Source organism: Megachile rotundata, chromosome 7 (genome assembly GCF_050947335.1).
Source record: "Megachile rotundata isolate GNS110a chromosome 7, iyMegRotu1, whole genome shotgun sequence".
NCBI lineage: Eukaryota > Metazoa > Arthropoda > Insecta > Hymenoptera > Megachilidae > Megachile > Megachile rotundata.
In genome coordinates, this window is record NC_134989.1 from 3,147,170 (window position 1) to 3,171,980 (window position 24,811).

General features: G+C 32.4%; 1 protein-coding gene across 5 annotated transcripts in view; it reads right to left on the reverse strand.

Annotated features, from left to right (window-relative positions):
* Positions 1-24,186, reverse strand: part of LOC100878472 (uncharacterized) — a 422,291-nt gene extending 398,105 nt beyond the window's left edge. For 2 of the 5 annotated variants that reach the window (XM_076533669.1, XM_076533665.1), the window contains exon 1: positions 23,437-24,183. The gene's annotated coding sequence lies outside the window, so the exon portion shown is untranslated. Of the gene's footprint in view, positions 1-23,436 lie in introns of all 5 variants that reach the window. The other 3 variants (XM_076533666.1, XM_076533667.1, XM_076533671.1) reach the window with 3 other exon arrangements.
* Positions 24,187-24,811: the final 625 nt, after the last annotated feature.

Sequence of the window (24,811 nt, forward strand, 5' to 3'; positions counted from 1 at the left end):
TAATTCTATAATTTAAATATGGAAATCAAAAATGAAATTGTTCCCATTTACAAATTAGACAGTCTTAATTAAAGAATGATTTAAATAATGAATTCTTTATTATAAATGTATACACTCTCTACATAGTTGCTGCATCTGTTTTTAATTTCGAGAAAGTGTGTTGCAGTTGAAGTAAAAGTAAAGCACGTGTACTGTGCAGCAGAAACTCAGCAATTTCTACTGAAACGACATCACTGTTATCGCGAAATGACTTCGAAGTTACAAGTATGTCGAACAAGTATGTAAAAGATGTCAAGCATGAAATTCTCTTTTATTTAAAAAATATTTAATTTTATTGAATAATAAATTTACTCTGTAATAGTAATGGTAGTGCACCTGCAAGCATTGATAGGTACCTAATTTTTAATTAGAAAATAAACAATTTCTAAATCTTTCAATTTATAAATTAGTAGATTTCTGTATTTTAAAACTATTAAAGTTCAAATACGACAATTGGAAACTAAATGTTTTTAATTAAAAAATTTTGGAATACATATACATTCTGTAAAATAAGTACCCGAAATTTGTAAATAAAACTCAAATTGCTTATTTAATCATCTAACAATAAGTAAATATATTTTGTCGCCTTCAAAGTAGGTCCATTAGAAGCAATGCACATACGTCAACGCTTCTCCCAGTCTTCAAAACACTTTTTAAACGCTGGAGAAGATAGAATCTTCAACTCCTTTTGCGAATTTTCTTTTATGGCCTCTATCGACTTAAAATGCCTTCCCCGAAGGAGTAATTTGAATTTTGGGCTTAAAAAAAAGTCACACGGGGCCATATCTGGTGAATACGGCGCTTGTTCGATTACACTTATTGAGTTCTTGGCTAAAAATTCGCGTACCAAGATATGTGCGATATGTGCTCCGCGCCAAAGCGCCATAGCGTTAATATTGGCGCGATATGGAACAGTCGCTCTAACGCGAAGCACCACTGCTTCGTCTCGCACATTGCTATTTTGCTTTCTGGCATCGTAAAAAAAACGATGTTGCAACTGTCTATGGGTGCATTTTAAAGGTGAAAATCTGCTCTATTGCGTGGTATAGTTCAATTTTCCACTAGACCCTTACTTTTTAAGATAAATTGATAAATATACGTAAAAATTGGTGAAAAATTCGTGTCTCTCGGCGTTCAATGACCATTTAAACATGTTTAAACATTCAGAATGCATAAAATGCAGATATCGCTGTATTCGGGAAAGTCCATAGAATCTTTTGATGCAAACAGAATCTTAGTATCTTTTATAGTTACCTTACAAAATTGGTTCAAATTTTAAAAATGTGTTTTTTTTTTTCAAACTCAAATTTCTCAAAAACTCTACGTGCTGGAGAAAAACGGGGTGCAGATTCGTAATCAGCGCGCAAAAAGCTATACGAATTGCTGAACGAAAATAAAAACGCCAATTGGCTGTTGGACAGTGTAATATGTATTCGCAATATTGAATGCAACGTTCTATTTTGACGTGAAACTGTTTCACATTCGACACTGAAATTAACGATTTACTAACGGACGTCCAAGGCAACGGTTAATGCAAATTAGATCACGTACAACACCGCTAGACGTGAAACGCAAACTCATTAAGGAAATTTGCTCGTTATTATTCAGCGGAGAAAATAAAAGCATGCATTTAATTTTACGGATTACATTTAGGTGTCAATTAAAGCTGCAACAACACCTCTAATTACACGGATGGTTAAAAATCATTTATCGTTACTTGTAGAACATGGGTTAAAAATTTCACAGAGACACTATTTTTCGTGTAACAAGCGTTTAATCGCTGCTTATGTCTTTATTACCTTGTAATCTATTTTATTCGCAATTTTGAAAAAATAGTTGCGCTTGAATATTAACGGGGTTAGGAATGCTGTTCACCACAGCTCACAGATACACTACCGTCCATAAGTATCCGGACACCAGCGAAATATGCATTTGCGTTGCATGAAAGTTATTCAAGTATCTGCAACAGTAACTAAAATCGATTTTTTTTCTGCGAAGGTCAGAATACTGGAACGTTTTTCCATTCATAATTCTCGTTTGGAACTCATATCTCGATGGAAAAGAAGCTACAGACGAACTAAACCGAAACTGTCGAGTGCGTAGCGCTACCTCCATTCTTATCTCCATTGAGGGAACCTAAACATCTACCAACAGTTTACAAACACTTGAAACATATCGAAGAACCCTCTGAATACGTTCTGCACCATAGAAATGAAACGCAGCAGAAATTAAAATTTTTTTTAGAATCGAAAGCGTTTCATTAAATTCACAAATTTGGACTTTGTACTTCTGGACATGAATTTTACTTCCACACTTTCATTCTATAATTTGTACTTAAAAATTAATTCTATTACGTTATGACATCTCAAAAAAGATAATAATAATTATTACAAATGATATGATAACCCTAAATACCTTTCCTACAAAGTTCAACTATGTTTTATGTAACGAAACCAAGTGTCCGGATACTTATGGACGGTAGTGTACGTGACGAGCATGAAATTACAGTCAATATCGTTTCTCCGCTGCAGAAATATCTGATAGTCAGATACAATTAGGTATAAGAATGCATAATTTATCAGTGTCAGCTAGCTCTTGGGAAAATGTAATTAAAAAGAAAACTTGTCATCAAGAATGATAGAGTATTCAATTAGACTCACCGCTGAAGTATTAATTTTATTTCCGCGACATATTATAATAGAGGGCAATAATTAGTATGCAGTGAATTAGTGTAGCATTAAAATTTTCTTCTATTTTTGGAGGGATCTTCTTGTTCTTTTCGTTCAAATCAAATTTCTGTCGAAATTCCACCAAATATCAAAAAATCAAAAATACAAAATTGCAAAATTGCAAAAAGTCAAATATTCCAAAATTCCAAAAAATTAAACAAAAAGCGTAAAAAATAAAGTATGCCAAAAACATAAAATACTAAAATTCAGAAATTGTAAAACTGTAAAACCCACATTCGAACATTAAAAAATTAAAGAACGTCCTAAAATTCAAAACCATGAAATTACAGTATTAAAACATTTCAGCACTCTAAAATTTTGAAATTCTAAGGTTTTATAATTTTGAAACGCCAAAAATGCCAAACTTCAATTTTGAAAAATTCAAAGAATATAAAATTCCAGAAATTACAAATTTAAAAATTTTTAAATTCTGAATTACCAAAATTCAAAAATGTCAAAAACCTGGCTAAAAGTAATTATGTTACTACTTATAGCTAAAACTGACGTTTAACCAATAATTTCATACTATTCTGTTAGAAAATAATTTTCAGAAAAAAAACATCGGCTTCGAAATACACTAAAAAGTATAAAATAATTTCTATTTCATTCAATCATACAATTACGTAACAGATATGAATGAAACCTATTTACTCGTTAGGTAGTGTATTAAATACATTTCAACCTTTTCGGAGGCGGCGCAAAATTAAAAGATTTTCTTGAACATGTCAATCTTTGGACAGCCGAACATAGGCAAAGCTTGTATAGCTATTTTTTTTTCTATACATATAACTCGATAGCACGCCGCGAAGTAGATGTTAGTGCGTATAGAATGTAACTATGGTCTATCTAGCCCTTTGTGAACGGGACGGTTTGAAGTGAACCGTACCGTGGGGCCGAGCTCCTGCCACGATAGTCATTAAAAATTGCCAGCGCATATTTCTGCTTAAACGCGGTTTTCATTCATAGCATTCCAAGTCAAATTCTGGACATATTATATGTACATGCACAGATTTACGCGCATGCACACATGTACGCGTTTCTCGGCTCTATCAGTTGTTTTCGCGGAACGCATAGTTTTAAGTTTCTCGGCCATAGCCACGCATTTACGTGGGACACATATATGCGTTTCTCGGCTCAATCAACTGTTTTCGCCAAACGCGTATATGAGTTCTTCGGCCAATTTGATGATTTACGCAGAACGCATATATGCGGCGGTAGTCCGCAAAGGGCTCGATTCATAGAGTATGCGACGGAAAGACTCGATCGCCGCATATACTAGAAAGATAGAGCCCATCTGCCGCAAATTTGGTAATTCCCGCGTCGTGGGCTCCGTTTATAGGTTCTTAGAGCCATGGCTTCCACATGCGAACGAAGTCAATTCAATTTCATTTATATCAGAAACGTTGCAAAATGAAGATGCAGTCGTTACATTTACGTATATTACCAAATATATCTATAATGGTACGTATTCTTTCTCAGGATTTATTAATTTCCAATACGCCATACCACAATCAACTGGTTATTGGCGGCAACGTTTACTGAGGTATTTTTAATTTTGCGCCGCCTCCGAAAAAGTTGAAATGTATTTAACCTTTTAGATACGACGCGCCACTATAGTGGCTTTTGTGGATATCATCTTTCAGGACGACGCGCCACTATAGTGGCTTTCGCGGATACGATCTTTCAGGACGACGCGCCACTATAGTGGCTTTCATAATTGTTGTACACTTATTTTTTCTTTACATCGATTTACAACAGTGCAAATAAAACAATAGATAGACAAAATAGGCAGTCAGGTATAAATTATTGCTTTTTCCTTAAATAAATATACCATTTGTTTTTTCTAACATGTCCTTATATATTGTTAGAGTCTCTAACCCCAAAATGCCACATGAAAATAGAAAACAAAGGGCAATTTCTGACAATTCAGAATCCGACTCGGAAATCGAAAATAAAATCAATAGAAATATGCAGGGTATGAAGAAGATAAAAAGAATAAGATACAGCGATCAAATACTTCATTTGAATGTTCTCGTGCACAGAACGGGATTGCCCGTCACACTTTGCAGTGTTATATCGATAATACATCGTTCACGTCAGACCCTGCCGTCCAGGGAAATACCCACACGCAGAATTCGGCCGTACCTAAAAGGTTAATATACTACCTAACGAGTAAATATGTTTCATTCATATCTGTTACGTAATTGTATGATTGAATGAAATAGAAATTACTTCATTAGGAAATAGAAATTATTTTATACTTTTTAGTGCATTTCGAAGTCGGTTTTTTTTTTCTGAAAATTATTTTATTTCACGCTTTTTAGTGGAATGGGGAGAATTGTATAGGATACTATGAGACAGTTCTTCCGGGCTTTTTTTTGTTTGTTTGCGTAAATGCCATGAGCATAGTTAAGTAAAAGACAACATGGATATTCGTTTTTCAATCTTTTTTGTAACAATAATCCTTTGCAACAAAAAAATGAAAAAATTTTTGGTAATGGTACCAATGGAGAGTCAGACTCTACAAGATGCAAAAGGCTTTGTTCCGATCGGACCACCCACCTAGGAAAAAACCGGTGAACATGCATAGAAAAAAAAATAAGGGACACTCTTTCAGAGACAAGTACAAACTAATTACATCATGATTGAGGGTGCTTCATCCATTTGTTCTTTGTTAACTTTCGTTGCAAAAATTTACTGCGCATGTGTATCTCTTACGGTTTAGGACTGCGCAAGGGTCAAAGTATCCGTAAAATAATAGCAGATCCCGCGCAACAAATTTTCTAACAAATCAAATTGATGCATTTTTAGAACGATACGGAGACTGTACCAAGCAATGGGAATAATACACCAACGTCAACGTGAACTCATCTTGCTGTATAAGTCGCGTGTCAGAGCGGTAAAGCTTAGTTAGTGTTTTGGTACAGTGCATTGTAATTGCCCTTTCTTGTCTTTCCCGTGCATAGCACGGGGCGTTCCACTAATATTAATAACAATAGTTTTTCGCTAATATCACGAAAACTAGAGTTTTCCGTCAATTATGCATAAGGAAAAACTCGTTCAGAATCATGCCACTAATAACGTATTAGAAGGACATTAAAATCGTTCGAAGTTGGTTTCAAAAGTTAGCAACAATTTTCGCTAATATCTCGAAAACACAAGCTTTCGGTCAATTATGCAAGAGGAAAAAGTTGTCCAGAACCACGCCCCTAACAACATATTCGAAGGACATTAAAATCGTTCGAAGTTGATTTCAAAAGTTAATAACAATTTTTCGCTAATATCTCGAAAACTAAAGCTTTCCGCGAAATTTGTATATGAACAAAATTGTTCAGAATCATGTCCGTGATAAGATATTAAAAGCGCACTAAAATCGAGAAAAGTTTATTTCAAAAGTTGCCGGTTTTTTTGCAATAACAATACTTTGCAATTAAAAAATGAAAAATTTTTTGATAATGGTACCAATGGGGAATCAGAACCTACCAAATGCAAAAGGTTTCGTTTCGATCGGTCCATCCAGCTAGGCGTAATGCGCGAACATACATAGGAAAAAAAAAAAAAAAAAATTTACTGATCGAATTGAGTAACCTCCTCCTTTTTCGAAGTCGGTTAAAAATATAAGATTTTAAATTGGTTACAAAGTCATTTAATATATTCACGAACTTATGCGCAATGATAATTAGTCAATTTCGCGATATGAAAGTTCATAAATTTGGAACTTCTTATCTTCATGTTCCTAAAGTTGTAAATTTTAAAATTATCAAATTTCTAAATTTGATAATATATTAAATATCTAAATTTCCGAATTCTTAAATCACTAAATTACGGAATTTCTATGTTATCGAATTCTCAAATTTGTAAATCATCAAATAACAAAATTTCCAAATTCTCGTTTCCGCGTTTTTGAATCACCAAGTTAACAAATTTCTAAATTCTTTGTGTCGAAAATAACTCATTTCTTCAAATTCTAAAATCCCAAAATCTGTAAATTTTTCAGATTCTCAAATTCCTAAATTCCCAAAGTCTCAAATTCCAAAACTCCAAATCTTTAAATATTTAAATTGACATAAGGTGAAGTAGGGTAAGTTCGTAAATGGAGCAAGTGCATATACAAGCTATTTTTATTACAATATGAACGAAATTTCTCCATTTAATATGTTTGTTTCCTTGTTTTGTTTCACTATATCCCCTTTTATATTTCAGCTAAGAGTACTTGTTTGCAGTATAGAGTACTTGCATAATACAGTAAAAAGCATTTTATAGCAGATTTGTTAATAATTCTGCTCTTGCCCTATTGCACATGAAATAAAGTTTCAAAGTATTTGTAACTTCAAGTTACGCTCTTACCCCATTTTCGGGGAAAATGCAGAGTAGTTGACATTTTAAACAATTTCCTATCAAAATCAAAATGTACAAGGAAAATTAAACGCGCGCCGCACATGGAACCATGAACAGGCATTCGCTATCAGTTCAGTGTTTCTCGCCGAAAATCAAAACTCTGCTTATAGCTACTGTTGTAGTACTAATTTTAATTTATCATGAGTTCAAAGGGACAAAAAAAGGAGAAAATGTAGCAAATCCAAAGAAAACCGTCCACACTGTGGCAACGAATTGGTTCGCTGCGCGGCATTAAACTGGATGCAGACGAACGCGACAAACGTGTTCAAACGAATATTCGTCTGTTTAGATGGTAGCGCGAACATGTCACGCGGCAATCCTGTAATGCTGCGCAGCGAACCAATTTCTGTCGGTCTTTTCCGTGAACACAAAGAGATTCGTTACCGTAGAGTGCACCGAAACCAATAAACCGACAGTCCTGTTCCATCTTCAGCCACAAACTGATGGCGAATGCGTGTTCATGGTTCAAAATTCGTGATTCGTTCCGCGGCTCGTTCATGTGTACCCAGCTTTACAGTATTGCTACGCAAAATATTCGTGCTACTGTTCAAACGGGCGAATATTCGCCTAAACACATTCGTTCCTTGTCACGTTGCCGACACGGTGTACACGTCTGTAACTTAACGCTGCTAAAGTGTACGGTTCATTTTGGCTCGTGACGAGGTGTGTCAACACAGTCTGACTGTTTTAGCAATAAGCAGGGATAAAACAAGAGGCGGCACTCTGCAGGGAAACTACTTTTTAGTAATTAATAGTGGGTACAATTTCGACGCGAATGAAAGAACGGTTTAAACCTGCACCAGTAATTTATTCGTAATATTGTATCATTTCTCTGTAACACATTCATCTATATTTTTTAGTAATACATGGTTTGTCATTTTCTTATAAGTTATATGTAATAATCATTTCTGAGATATGTATTCTTCAAATATACTTTGTAGAGTAATCACTTTCATAACAGTCCTTTCTTTTTCAACTTTTCAATGTTGCAAAATTGACGTAAATATATCAATAAATGTAAATTGATTTGTAATTATTAGAGGCTGACATGAAATTAGATTCGCTTGATTTAAATCTCCCACTTTTTTGAACAACTAATTCAAAAGATCATCATTTTCGAGAGATCAAAGGTGTCCATAAAGAATATTGCCTCTTCTTGTATTACTATTCTTTGGTTTTAGCGATATTTGTTATCAAAATGCTTAGTGGCGACTAAGCACGCATTCTGTTCACAACCTTATCTATTCGACCATTATTCCCACCAGTAAAAAATTGTTTCCTACGCTTCTCCCGGACTATAAAAAGCAGTTCTATTACTTTTAAAAGGCACCCTATAGATAAAAATCAGAGCTGAACAACAACGTTGTAAAGTACATTTTCGGGGGGGTGAATCTTATCACTTCCTAATACAGTACGCTGAACGTTTCATGCATCAATTTACATTTAAAATTACCCTGGTACCACTTCAGTGAAAAGAAGAAAAGCAACAAAGATGTAATGAGTCCGTATCGAAATACAACAGGTACGCGTGAAAAATCACGCCGCACAGCTCGCTAATTATGCAAGACGACAAGCAATGAGGGAATGTGTGTGCATCATTTTACGTGTCCATGCCTATGGTCAACGTGTTATATATACGACAGGTGCAGGAAATGCATGCCTCCGGCCTCAAACTATACCTTATTGGTGTACACGTGTTGAGAAGCATAAAATACCACTCTAGTGGGTCGTAAATAATAATCCATTAGGTTTCGCACTTCCGATAAAAATTTATATATGTTCTTTCTATGCGAGGATTATCTGACGAGATTTTTCGCATTTATCGTTATTTTAATCCTTTTACCCCGTGAACGTCGTACAGAGACTCATATATTTGGTCACGTGGCGGCAATATCCGTTTCCGTGAAATGGTTTTACTTCGTTCAATTAATTTTGAATCTTAGCTGATGCAATCTAAATCTAATTTTATATTCGTCTTTATTTTTATTTTCTGAATTTCATAACATTTCCTGAGATCTTATTTATCCCTACTGTAAAAGCACGTGTATTATATCAGAATTTATATCTGCATATGTACATTACTAGATTTACATATCCCTACATTTCCAAAGCTCTACATCTCTATACATACTGGTACATTCCTACTACCTTAGGTCCCTAAATACTTATATGTATGGATACTTTTAATAAAAACCTATATCTCTAAATTATAATTCTAGGTTACTGAACTCTTTAATCCCTAGGTCCTTGTATACAGAGTGATTCATACAACCATATTAAGTGATAATACTATGTTTATGTCGTCCAATAATTAATTTTGAATGGTCATTGTGGAATATGAAACGACCTAAAAAAATTTATCTTCAATTTTAGCCACTTTACCTCCTGAAAAGTTGAATAAATGCCTTTTTTGAATTTTTATAGAATTTTTACTATTTTTCTTCGTCAGTGTTTAAACAATCGTAACATTAAATATGTTAACGATGCCAATAAAACGCCGAAAAAACAAATAACAAAAACCAAATGACCGGAATATCATTTTTAATCCATTCATAGACACAAGATAACTTCATAATGAGCAAATTGCGATAATATGTATACATAAAGAAAAAGAAGTACAAAAATTGTTATTTGGTGGAAAATCATATTATAGCAAACCAGTGTTAATTGAAGTATCGAGAAATGGGATTTTACTGTACACACTTCCCAAAATCGGTCAATTTTATGAAAGTCATACCATAAAATGCCAAGTATCGCACAGTTAAGTTAGTTGTTTAGTCGAGTTTGTTATGTAGCGCACACTGCTGGAAAAAAGTACGGCTAGTGAGAAAAACTTGTCATGAACGGACAAAACCGTTTCCTAGATTACCGAGAACGTACATACATCGACAATGGCCTCATTACGATCGACGACGATTTCTCGAGACTACTTTCCGCATGTTTCGATTTGGATCGATCTTTTTATGTTAGTTTCGTAACATGGAAAAACTGCATGCGTCGCAACGGGAAGTAATGTAATACATATTGTAATGATATGTATAGTCAATATAGTCATCGATTTTAGGAATTTTAGGAAATTTGAAAATTTCGAGATGAAGTAAGTACTTGGAAGTATGAAAATTTAAGTATTCTAATTTGGAAACTTTAGGATTTGGGGACCTACGGGCATGGGAATTAAAGGATTCGGAGACCTCAGGATTTCAGGATCTACGGATCTGAAATCTAGGAATTTGATAACTTAGGAATTGAAGGGTAAGAATTTGGGAACGTAGAAATTTGGAACTATAGACATTTGAAAACGTAGAAATTCGTGGACGTATCTAGGAACCTTGAAATTTGGAAATTTGGGGAATACGGGATATGAGAGTTTGGAGATTTAGAGACTTTAAGATTTAGAAATGTATGAATATGAGAAACTAAGGATTTCGCGGTCTAGGAGTTTGAGGATGTAGAAGTTCGGTGTTTAAATTTTGTAGATCTAAGAACTTGAGGAAATTAAAAAAAAAATTGAAATGTGTAAATATAAAAATTTAGAAATTTACAATTTGTCAAGTTACACATATATTATTACTTAGTAGAAGCCTAGGTTGCACTTTGGTATACATTTCATGCGATGAAAGAATTAATGTTTATAATTTCGCTAATGTGTACATAGTATGTGTTATGTTGGGAAGCTGATAATTTATTAAACAGGTTAATGATTCGTACACTTCCATTAGCTTCAACACGTGCGTATTTAGTGTGACGAATACATATAGGAAATATAATCACTGAGAGGATAATGATATGTACTTGAAACATAATATGTCTTGTGAATTATAATGCTTCCATCCTTCATTTGGTGTTGTTATTTATTTTTCAAGTAACAATAAGAAGACACTGATTCATATTCTGTTTATAAATAATTATACTGTTGTTAGCTGCAAACGTTTGTGAATAACAAGTAAGGTATTCCAGGTGTCCACTCTGATTTGAATAACCTCTTTGATTTAATAAACAAATCGATAGTGTGTTATAAAGTTTTATGTGTGTAATTGTAGTCTCATATCTTTTCAATAGTTAATTCAATTGTATTATTTTGGTAAAACTTTAACTCCTAGATAACGAAGCCTTTGTTTCGAAAACTTTTTTTAACTCTCAAATGACAAAGATAAACAAATCTATACATATAAACACCAACGCGAACCACTTACGGTCCTCTAAAAATTGTTGTGAAATTTAGTATTTTAAATGTACCTACGTTATAATATAAAAATTGGCATAGTGGTCTAAATTAAATATTATTCTTTAAGTATTTTTTAATATTAATGTTACCTGAGTTAACAATACGAAATATATGATTATTAAATAGCGATATTCGATGACTGAAGATATTTTTTAAGCGTTCTAGATTATGTAACAAGACTACTTTTTAAAAAAAGTGAAATTGCACAAATTCAGAAATTATATTTAAAAATTTGTAAATGCTTCAGAAATTGGCCACTAGTATGACAATTAAAAAGACTGTCCTCTGAGAGACTATAGCAGAATGAATAAATTGAAACTGTATTTAAATTAACTTTATCTTGTAATGTATCAAGCAGTAATTTACTAAAAAACACCACCGTACAATATGTTTTAATCCTGTACCTCGACTGGAAAGGTAGTTACAAGCAAAATTCAGATTATCGACTTTCACTTTATTAAATAAATTTTTTGTTAAAAAAATAAATTTCATTTTGCACAATTTGTTAACATTCTGTTATTATGCGCAAAAGTCCATACAACTTTCCTATTAGAAGTTTTAATGTATCTTTTATAGTTTTCGAGATAACCAAAGCGCGTTGAATCTTTAAGGGGTCGTTTCACCCCTTAAACCCGCGTCTCAGGCAATAAAAAAATACGTGTTCCTTAATTTTTCCTGCTTAACAAATGTACGAAGTTTCATCAAAATCGGAGAAGAACACTTCCGTGCTTTTCCTTGTTAATGGCACGCAAAAATTCTGAAATACATAATTTGAGAAAATAGTGGACGTGGCCAGTATATGTAAAACATTACAGTGCTCAATGTTAAAGCGTATATACAAAGATTATAAATAATAAATAAATAACTGCAAGAAATACTAAAAAATACGGATTTCGTACTGAAATTTTAGGAAAACATTACTAAAAAATATTGAAATGACTATTATTCTTTAATCTTTATAGATTTCTTAATGAGATGCATCAAAGCTCGATTTTTTTGAAAAAAAAAAAACGTAAATCAATAATTTCAGCTTTGCTTTATAAATTGCGTTATTCGATTTTTTATATTTCTGTTTTGAGTAAACTCAGATATAAGTTATAAAAATTAAATTAATTTAGTGAATTGCGGTTTGTGTCGCTTATGTTTCAAAATATTTACCACGTATACAAGGTAGACGCTAGTGAAATGGTTAACTAAGTATCCGGCAGCAAAGCTGTTAATGAACTGTCTTTGTCATAAATTCGCACTATATAAAAATCTAAGTTCCTTAGTAATTATACATAAAAAGGTCGCAACACCACAATGCTTAATGTTGATTGCTGTAGATAAAACGAGTCTTTCTGACAAGGGAAATTGCCTCAAGTGTTATGCTCACTGCTCTTTAAAATTTTGCCATCAACAACTAACTAAGCATTCATATATCCCATTTTGATGACACACTTGTCACTCTTTAAAAGATATTAACAATTAAAAATAATTACTCCTTAAATTCTAAAGTAAAACTCTGGCACACAGAAATCGTCGCGATTAAAAATTAGTTTGCAAATAGAAAGATCCACGTTTCTATTACTACGTCTCCTTAACATTTGATTATATTAAAGTATAATTATTAATGTTGCAAAATAAATGCTACATTTACTACTGCTATTAGTATTTTATTATAACTTCAATTATTCGCCGTGTACATTACTATCCTACATTATAATATTGCATAATAATCTATGCTAAATACGTATTGTACAACTTTTAACGATTTTTAATGATTGCAAATTTAATTTCCTCTAACCGTATTAATGTACATAATGAATAATACAAATAATTTGAACGTTATAATAAATGCACCATAATTAATATAGTACTAATAGTATCACCAGTTAAACTGTAAACTGTCAGCTTGTAACTGTAATTATGGTGCTGTAATATAATCAAATATTTGATTATAGTCCGTAAACCATTTGATCCAGTCAAGCTTTTAACCACACAGCGAATAGTTTGTACGCATGAGTGCATGGTACTTTATAATTTAAAGAGTAATTCTAATTGTTAGTAAGTTTTATCCGTCTTCCCACAAAATGCAATATACAAATGCTCAATCGGATGTTCTTTATAAGGTAACAAAGTTTCATAAGTGAGTGAGTAAAGAGAGTTGGTAGAGTTTGGTGAGCCGATCGTTTTCTTAATATCATCCCTCAAAAGTAATTTAACCTACTCTAACCCAATTTGGATTTGTAATAGATCAAATTATCTTACTCCAAATGATCATGAACTTAATTCTAAAATAAGTTAAGGTAGGTTCGATTTATCAAATGTATTTAGGTTTGCACCCGTCCCAATCTTTGTGTACGTAGTTGCTAACTTCTTATTTCTAGTTTGTAAGATAATTAAACAAATTCTATTATAGGTGAAGTTTCACCTAATTAAATTTAGTGAACGCGTTTAAGCACATATTTCGTCCTTTCACGGCAATAGCCAGTGCAGGAAAGCCTTCTAGGACACAACATTCGATTCCCTCGATAGCATAGCTTTTGTTTAAGTAATTTGGTCCTAAATACCAAAAATTCTCAAGAATCGAGGTCCTAAAACTCCTGTTTCGAAATTCACAACTCATCCTAAATCAGTTTGCAATTCCCAGTGAATAAAACGCCTTGAAAATCCCTAACTTATGGAGAACCTAGCGATAGCTTAAACAAAATGTTAGGAAAGCCTAAAGATTGTTTTGCGAAAACTTGCCGACATTTTTCCATTGTTAACAAATATAGATGAATATTACATCAGTTACAGTTATTCGTCACATTAAAAATAAGAACGATTAAAATAAAAATGTAGCCGTTGATTTGAAATGAACAATCTTCCTTGACACTATAATGAAATAGCAGAGTTACCCGTTCATTTTGTTACATTTCCACGTTGTATCTTACTTCCTGCTTTCCTTTTTCTTCATAATCTGTTGCGTATTTTAACATATTTCGTAACAAATGAGATACTAATCTAATTAACAAACAGGAACTAATATTGAAATTCGGTTTTAAAATTTTAACAACGTCGTTACAAACGAAAATTAGGTTTTAGAAGCATCGTAATGCAGCAACTTTCTTTCGATATGAACTGAACTTTCACGATTTGACAACATCGGAATTGAAATGAAGAAAGCAGCACAATGATACCTATCGATTTCGAAGAACGTAGAACTCGGAAAGCGGTTCGTAGTAATTATGGGAAACATGCAAATGGACCATGAAATGAGAAATACTAATTAGCCGGAGAAAATCTTTTCACTTTCTTCCTGGCGTTCTTTTATACAAAGCATTTTTCTTTTCCCTCGTGCAATGTACAATTAGACGTGAATCATTTACTAGCGTGAATTTCTTTTTCTAAATGAAGTTGTTTGAGAACTTGAATAACGCGGAACGTGTGAAAACGTGTGATTATTTACATCTGTGATGAGTAGATTAAGCACATACGAGATATATTAAGAATTCAAGAAGAAAAACCAACATATTCCATTCGAGCATATTCGTTATTTGACATATGAATATTTATGAATTGTTATGAATCTTACAGACTTTTTAATTACTTGACAAAATATTACTAGGAATTAATTTATTCGAAAAAATGAAATTCTTTTAAAAAGAACAATACATTACAATGTAAATGTATTTTTATAAATCGGTTTCATAGAATTACTTGTAGGAGAAAACACTGATAAAAGTAATATTTTTTATATTTGATCTATTTGCCAATTACTTTTTACAGGTATAAAAATTATCTGCCTATCATTTGGTTCGAATTTAATCTCTCTTTAGTCAGAAAACTATGGTATTTTTTTATAGTTATTGTCATTATTACTTTCGTACTGACCCATTTGCACAAAAAGTAAATAAAGCAACACAAAATTCATACTCTAAATCGAAATTAAAATTTTATTCGTTTTAATATTGCCGCTATAGATAGTTCTGACTGACGTATCTGACAAAAAAATAGTACAGCATGTGATTAAGAAAAGCTATCAAATTTTAGTAAATAAGAGGAAAAGAACATAGGACAAAGTTCTGGTGCCGGAAAGGAACGAATATTACAATTTTCTTACGAATCTATTATTGGAGATAAAAGCGATATAAGAGCGATACACGAATTAGCATTAACATTTGTCTCCATCTAGCGATGTTAATCATCATTGTTCGTTCCTTCTTGTGTTCGCATGTTTCGATTCAATTTTGTTCTCTAATATTCTTCTCACGTAATTCTGATTGTATTTTGTATCGTTCTTAAATAAATAGTTTTTGTGCTTTGTACAATATTAATTAATTACGACATTATTCGTCCACAGATCTCCTCGCCTTCAACATCTATAACTATTTTAACTAATGAATCTTCCTTAAGTCAAATGTGAATAGATATTATATGTATAATTAAAAAATCTTAGCCTGTAACCTAAAGATCTGCAAATTACTTGCCTGTTACTCATTGCACACACATATTCGTGAACAACAAAAAGAACTATGAGCAACTAATTCTGATATCGATCGTAAACTCAAAATCATCGTTGTTGAAAGATAATCTTCTAATTGAAACAGTAATGTAGATTGTAAAACAGGTACGTGAAGTAACAGGAAATCAACTCTATTTGTTCTTGTTTGATCCCTATATTACGCCACCGTTTACGTAAGTCAAGGTTCTACATCGAAGCGATGCAAGATAAAAAAAGGCAGTGTTTTTCATCAAATTCCTGAAACGTCCTAAGTAAACGAAATATAACGAAACGTAGTATAACGAATCGATTCACACGAATACATCACACAGTGTAGCTAATTAGATCACATCTGAATCCTTTGAAAGTTCAACCAGCTACCTGTTGCACATGTTTGTGCAACCACTAACATTCTTTAACGATTATATATAGATTATCAGTTCCATAGATATGAAACTCCATCTTACATTTCGCACAAAGAAAGAGATTTCGCCAAGATTTTAATGAATTTTTACATATCATTGCGAATCTTCTCACGCAGATTGCAATCGAATAGCATGTCGAAGTAGACATGAGGTAACATAAGTAGGGAATGTAGTTTAGAAATATGGTAAAAATAAGGAAACGTACTTTCGAAATAATGAAAAATAAGAAGGAAACACGGTTTAAAATGAAAAAATAAGAAATCTGTGTTTGAAAATTCATTGCTTACAAATGAAATTATAACTAAAATATTATTCCTGTGCGGTGTATAACGCCTATCCTGTTTGTAAACAGTACTAACGATACATTTGACAGTCATTATATTCGAGAAAAAGCAGAAAGATGCAAGCAATGTTTTATCAATTATAGAACGTTGGAATAATGACCTTTCTTCCGTATGCACAATTCTGCTCCTTTCATTATTGATTATGAGGCATATACTCTCGCTAATGTGTTTCGATTTTCAAAGTACACATGATTAATGTGTTATATTTACTCACCTAGGTATTCAATATTTCGTTAGAGATAAAAAGATAGTACATCGTTTAATATTGCCATAATGGAGCTATAACTTCCTTTCTTTAGTATGTTATTACTTTAACCAGGTAGCTGTATTTGACATGTATGAAGAAACGGCAATTGGTGAAATGAAATAGCTAACTGGTTAAAGGATTTCCAAGGTATCTTCAAGTGACGTACTTCTCCAAAAATTGAATCCTCAACTTAATACTAAAACGGTAGGGAGCCACGACAAAACAAGAGTACAATTTCGGAATTTGCTTCTTCTAGTATAAACACAATTGTCAATGTACAGTTTTATTTAAAGGACATAGTCGGATAGGGGGATAAAAAGTACCTTAAAACAAATTCGACTTATGATAAACCATTCGATAGTTTATCAAGAAAAACAAATTATACGTTTCAATTTTATATCTCAACTAGAAGAGTAGTAAAGAGCAAAATTGAACAATCACATTTTGTACAATTTTTCTGATAGTAACACAAGTGCAATTTAGGTTTATTTACATGAATTACATTTTATTTTTGTGTCCTAACTTTGTGATAATGATCAGTGTATTTGTATAAAAATATTTTACGAGTGCTGTTTTAACCGTTTGAGTGCGGCACAAATTTTGTAAGCATATGCCAAAAATGCGGATGAGTTTAGGTATATATAAAAAAAAATATTAATAAAAGTAGATAACTTATTTTTACTTGTAAACCGATAAATCATATGCTTCACTTGTGCAACCAGCTTAAATTCACACCAAACTGAGAAAAAAAAGTAGGAGCGCAGTCTCTCTCTTTGCAATTTTAACATCAAACAAGAGAAGCGCAATAGCGCTCCCCGCATTTTTGGCATATAAACAGAGGAGCGCTTTCGCGCTCCTCCGCACTCAAACGGTTAATATTATAATTTGTAATATAAGTAAATATGGTTGTAAAGTGACTCATTAATTTAAAATTTTTTAAAATTAATTTAAAAGTTTTAAAGATCCGCCTCATGAACCTTAGTGTAGTAAATATTAAAAAAACTATAACTGTTAAATGTATATGTTACGGTGAAAGACCGAAATTGGAGAATGTCAACATTCACCAAATACATCGGTGAAAGACCGAATATTTTATTACATTCTTGTATATTCAGACCTTCACCGGTGTATGTCGAAAATCACAGATATGCTCTGGTGGAAGTCCAAAAGAGAGGAGCCGACAAAGAAGCGACTGACTCTTTCCCGCCAAATCGTGTGTTCTGCTGGGAGTCAGTCAGCTTTGTCAATCTTATACAAGATTTGATAATGCGAGCAGCGCTTTCTTAATTTTTTTTCCAATACCGTAATTTATACTGAATGCATACTGCAGTAAATCGTGATCTTTTTCTTGAAAAGTTAAATGCATTAATTGCGAGTAAACGAGAAGACAATTGTTTTTATTTTTCTCAAGAAACGTACTCTAAAATACTTTCTGAATTGGTTTCTGCTAAAACTAAGTGCAACACACCTTTGGATTACAGACGATTAAAACGTTTTGACGTTTTAAAAATTAATGATGAAAGGAAATTAATTGTACCATTAAAATCAGGGGAAACGAATATACAGTATTATGTTACCAATGAAAAATTTTTCAGTATACTATATGAAACTCACGCCAGAATAAGTCACGGAGGAAGAATACGTATGCTTAGAATGTACTATGTGTTTTAAATTCTTGGTCTCTCCTCTCAGAAAGAGAGGCGAAAAAGTTACGTCACCTTTGTGACGTTTTATAGCGACTGAATTACGGAGAAGAAAATACAATAAATCTCCGACATGTTCAACATTCACCATTAGTCCATGGCGAATGTCGACATTTACCGGTGTAAGTCCGAAATAAAGGTATTTAGCTAATATTTCGGACATACACCAAGCGACTATGTGAATGTTGACATTCACCAGTAAATGTCGACATTCACCAGATTTCGGTCTTTCACGGTAACATATATATTAAGAAAAATATTACCAAAAGACACCTCGAATCGTTTTTCTGTTCATTACGGGTTATAACAGTAAAATTACAATTTGCTATTTCTTTCTCCAATGAATGTATTCCTGTGCAAACTATAATCATGCTCGTACATAATGATTAAAGATGAAATTTTTTGAATTTTTTGAATTAAACGTCAATGCTGTTTAATAACATATTATACATTGTATATATCCCAGCTTCTACAATTTACCTTGCTGTCCAATAGCAATTTAACCCTTCTCTTAAAATTGCACATCTTTCACGACAACTTATTGCTCTCGGTCGACCTTTACCCCTTTTTTACCGTATATTTCAGTGTTTTGTAATAAATTATAAGCAACTTTATGACTCCGGAGTACAATACATACAATTTTTGACGCAAAATACTTTTTCTTCAACAACGTCAAAATCTTTTATACTTCACGCTTCGATAATATTCTTGCAGTGTCCAAATTGAAATTTCGATAACACAATGCAATCATAAAATATAATAATAAATACATAATGTAACAAAATTTTATCTACACTCTCGAGATAAATTTACCTATAGGAAGAAAACTGAAGAAAATACAAAATTTTGTCAAAAAAATACTTCATTATCAGTCTAATACTTCATTAGGTATCCTTTATTTTTAATAACACTTTTCAAACAGTTTTTCTCTATATTCTTGTTTTTTGGACGATTCAATTCATTTCTGAAAATTTCAGTTACATTTGAATCAGTGCATAGTGCAGAGGGTTACTATACTTCTGCACAGTTATAAATTATATCTTTTATATCCTTTATTTATGCCATTGTACAGTTAGGATTTACATTGGCGATTATTATCCTGGTAAAATTTAAATCCATGTTCAATATTCATACTTGTGGCATTTCTTGTTAAATTACTTTTCGAAATATTTAAATACTTTAGAATTAATTCAATTTTTTAAACCTTTATTCTTACAGCACTGCCATAAATATTACATTTATGCGGTAAGTACATAAAATAAGAGAGAAAATTTCGTTCTAAATGCATATCATTCTATTGAAATAAATAAATACAAGCGTCAATTATATTACGGTTTATTTAAGGTTTAGTTACGTATAATTTACCATTTACTAATATTTAATGCATTTAATATCGAAAGAAGTATTTTGTAATTTTCGTCATAAAAAAAATTACATTTCTAAATATTTTCTTACATTTATAGGTATTTATTCTTATAATTATAATGTCATTTTTCATATCTGTTAAAAATAAATTATACAAGTAATTTGTACTTCATAAAGTTATTTATATCGATAATCGAATAAAGAAGTAATCATGTTTCTTTGTTTTAATCTGTAACTGTACATAGTTCTGAACAATTAAGAATTGAATAGCGAAAGAAAAGTCAAGCAAAGTAATGAAGAATTAGTCTCGCAAAGTAAATAATATGAATAATGTATCATAAGGTAAAAGTGAAAACAACATCAATACACCTACATCTGCAGCTTTCACGAACACGAAGAATATAAACCTTGAAGCTTTAGGAATACAAATTTTAAGCGATTTTATAAACTATTCATAACTGCTGCATTCGTAAAGCGAGTTAAAGTATTATATGCATACCCAAGCACGTGAGTTACCCACTTTCTTGTAAGATTCAGGTCTTACAGAACTTTGAATCGAGATTAATAATTATTTTGCAAATAGGAAACATGTGGCATTGAATACTTATGTAATGTCAACAACGATTAACGTATAGAACAGAAATTTACAAACAAAATTTGAAAGAGTAGATCCAGAATAATTAATTATTTATAGATTGTATTCGTATTATTTCTGATAAATTTGATGTCCTAAATAAAGAATTGCAAACCTTGCAAAAACAATAAACTGTGATTAATAATTTCAACTATAATGTATAACACGTATAGAAATATACATATTATAATTTCTGTAATATGTAATAATATTGTAATATCATCAATAATTTCTACAATATGTAACAACAATTTTATAAAAATTACTTGATGCTGTTTACAAAATATAATCACTTAAATTAAAACACAGTTTATAACAATGTTTTATCAGTAAAAGTTTTTACTTTCTGCAGTTATAATCTGTACAACATGAATGAAAAGAGTCCAAGATAGCTTATCTTTTTTCATTCATATTTCCGTCATACTATACAAACAGGCAGATGCAGAATACTTGACGGGTGAAAAAACGATTAATTAATGCATTCGCGTTACTTGTAAGAACTCGTTACTCTGTAACTTATAAACTTGTAATTGTATCGATTACTATGAACTTATTAGTAGATAAGTACTTTCTATCAGTATACCCTTATAAAACGCAACTGACTTGTAATTAATAAATCACGCATCAATGTTTTATGACTGTTGGTCATACTTGTTTACCTTTGAAATTGTACCGTATAATTAACAAACTTTTGTAAGCATTGCGTTTCAAATTATTGCATCATTTTTTGATCGTTCAGATGATACCAAAAGGTCATAAGAATGTATATGTCCAACGTGTAAAAACTTGTAAGACGCCATAATGATATTTTTCCCAATTACAAGATGAAAAATAAAGGAGTATAAGTAGACAGACTCTGCATTACGTAGGAAAAATTTGCTGACATACGTGTTGTTTTCGAATAAACACATTTCTCAAAGTATGCAGCATTTTCGCGTTAGGTGTTCCATTACAAAATCTGTCCACGTTACATAAAAAAGATAAACGTGCAAGGGGGCTCGAATTGCAGACCGAAAATCGATCATGTATGAATGCAACGATATTCCTTTTAACATTTACTAGACACGTTTCACGCAGATATATCTAAGCAGTTACTATCTAGAATCTAGATTCTGTATAGGTGATTCAAAAACTGAAAATTTATAATTAATATTTGAATAACTGTACATGTGCAGGAAATATAATCTGCCGTCCATAGTTTTGCATAAATACATGTATAAAGAGTATTTAAAATTTAGTTTTATTTTTAAAGAATGACATGTTTGCATGAATTGATTCTTAACAATTTTCTGCGTAAAAACTATTAAACTATTAAGATATTGAAATATTTGAATAAAATATTTCATTTTCTAGACTAAAAATTTGTATAAAATTACATTACATATAAACAAATTTCATATGAACTTATATTATTGAGTTATAAAATTTGAATTATTAAATTATAAATCGTGAATTAATTTAATTCTTTAAATTTAAAAACATAAACTACAGAATTATTTAATATTGTATCTTAATATGCACTACTTTTTTACATTTCTAATTTTTCGTCAGTTTTTTAGCGCATATCATTTTTAGCTTTTTTCAACGTTGAATACTGTTCTTCGAATCAATCGATGAAACTCGGTAAAATTGTTATAAAATATAGCATTTAAATAATATACCATAAAGTAATATACATATAGCTCACCGTGCATCATCACCTTAATTATCTCTATTATTTGCAAAGATAAAGAAAAGGTCAATTCCCAAAAATTACGCATTAAGAGAACCATAATACAATAGTACTGTTCTTTGTAGGTTGAGAATTTACAGATTTTTTAAAGACAGCATTACCCTTGTAAGAGAAATGAAAAATGTTTAATAAAAGTTGCAAATAATAGTGCCTTCTACGAAATGTGCCAAAGAAATAAATATTTAAAATTACTATAAATACAGCATACATGTAATTACATAAATATGATGATTGCAACAAATGAACCAAATCGACTCCGATAAAGACCTTCCGCAATTATTTTGGTGACAATGTTAAAAATTTTCAAAAAATGAAAGAGTGTGACCATATTGGACAAAAAAACCGAAAAATCGGTTTAGAATAGGCATTATCATTTAATTCATAATGCTTTGCTGTTAATTAATTTTTAGTTTACCTTTCTTTAATCATTTGTTCTACTATAGATTTTATGTGATTGCAATAAATAGTTTGGAAAAGACTCTAAAAAAAGATCGAAACGTTACATGTGAATGAATATATATTTATATTCTTCAATCTTTTGCCTGAAGAGAACATCTCCGATTTACTAATTAAATATGGGATAAGAAAAGAATCACCAATTATTTTTAAATGTCAAAAATATTAAACCTGTGTATAGTATTTAAGAGATGTGAAATAATCCACGCGACTACAAAGCCAAAGGTCCATCGGACCGGAAATGCTCTGAAATTCCATTTACGTTTATCGCGGGAAGGAAACGTCATGAAAACCGGCGATAACAGAACGAAAGAAAAGTTAGGAGGAAAAGCATAGTGACAGTTAGTGGGCCATCACTACCTGTTGCAGAGGAAGGCTATAGTAGAAACACAGCAGGATCTCTGAAGGTTCGCATTCCAGTAAGGAGGGCTGAGAGAAAGAGAGACATGCACCGGCACGCATCGTTTAGAAACTGAAAGGGGCCCTTTTAGACCTCGACTCGAGAGGACCCGGATGCCTGGTCCTTCGAAGGACAGTATTGTTCCAGGCCGAAAAACGCAGCGCGCCCAACGAGACCACCGTGTCGTAAAACACTACGCAGGCTAAACGCTGGCACAACCTAACCTCAAATTCCACGAACGAGTTACATACACGAAAACAAAACCACTCACCTGAATGATCAATCCTCCCGCGTTATTCCCGATGCACGACAGTACTTTCTTCATTCATCGAATGGGACGTTTCACAGAAAATCACCGCACCAGACTCGTGTCAAAACACTTTGCTACACTCGCGTTACCACGGCGCATAATGTGCACTGTTTGAAAAGCTCGCGGTTAAAAACACGCAGGAATTCGACATTCGTTTGATCGGTCGACACGGTCGGACGCTTTTCGACGCGCGAAACCGACGGTTTCTGATTCACGTGGCACGAGCGACGTCGCGGATAAATTCGGGACGCTATCAACAATAACTTCGACTGGGTACTTCGAAACGAGAGAGATGAATGTGACAGAAACGCTAACCGATGTGTTGCCGTTTGACCTGTCTCTAAACTGACCAATCGCCTTGCAGGTGGTACGCTAGGATGTTTCTCGAGAGCCTGGTGGGGAGAAAACGGGAGGGAAAAAGACCACTTGACGCGCAACCTTTTGGGGTCCGTTAAAAGATCTGGCTGGGGGACCGTAGGGGTCTTTTCATCGCCTCTTGGGACTAACTTTACGGATTTTTAACCGATGGTCGAGAAAGTAACGATCTTGATGTCTCTTGAATGATATAGAAGGAAATTTCGCTTCTAACAAATTGAAGAGCATATATCGACACTTGATACGAAGAGCGTTCTAACTTTTGTTACGATGTTTCATAATTATAATACAAACGTAAGCAAGAAAAATAACCTTCTATCTTCCATTTCAATTAGAATTATTTTTAATTGTAAAAAATTGAACGTTATTATTCGATGTTTCTTGACTTTCATTCCTGAAAACATTGTATTTTGAACTACGGGAAATAAAAAATCTAATTCTTACTTGTTCACTTTGTTACTAATAACATATCAATAACAAATTCATGTAGACTTCTTGTTGTACAATATTAGTGCAATTTCCATGCAAAAGAATTTATATTAATTTATCTCGCTGTGATGCCAAATATGACTATTTAATGAGTATTGATTTCTTATTATCCTTACATGCCTTAATGAATGACTAATTCTGTATTGTTTTTATGTGTTTTGATTTACACCTACATTGACGAGACTTTCAGCCTTATGGAAGATTGTATCTCATGAAAAATTGCGCTGACTTCTAACACCCTCTATAATATGCTGCTGTCGAATGAAGAAACAGAAGCCGAGTCGAATTATCATGAGACGTTACATGAGCTTGTGTTATCTTCGTCATTGACTACTACCGACTAAACATAGCCGGTGGTAAAACTACTCGCTGTTACCTTGTTGTGCAGACAATGTCTCCAAGCATGTTTATAACAATATCTTGTTGATGCAAAAATAGTTATACAATGAATACTATCCGCACTCTACATTTA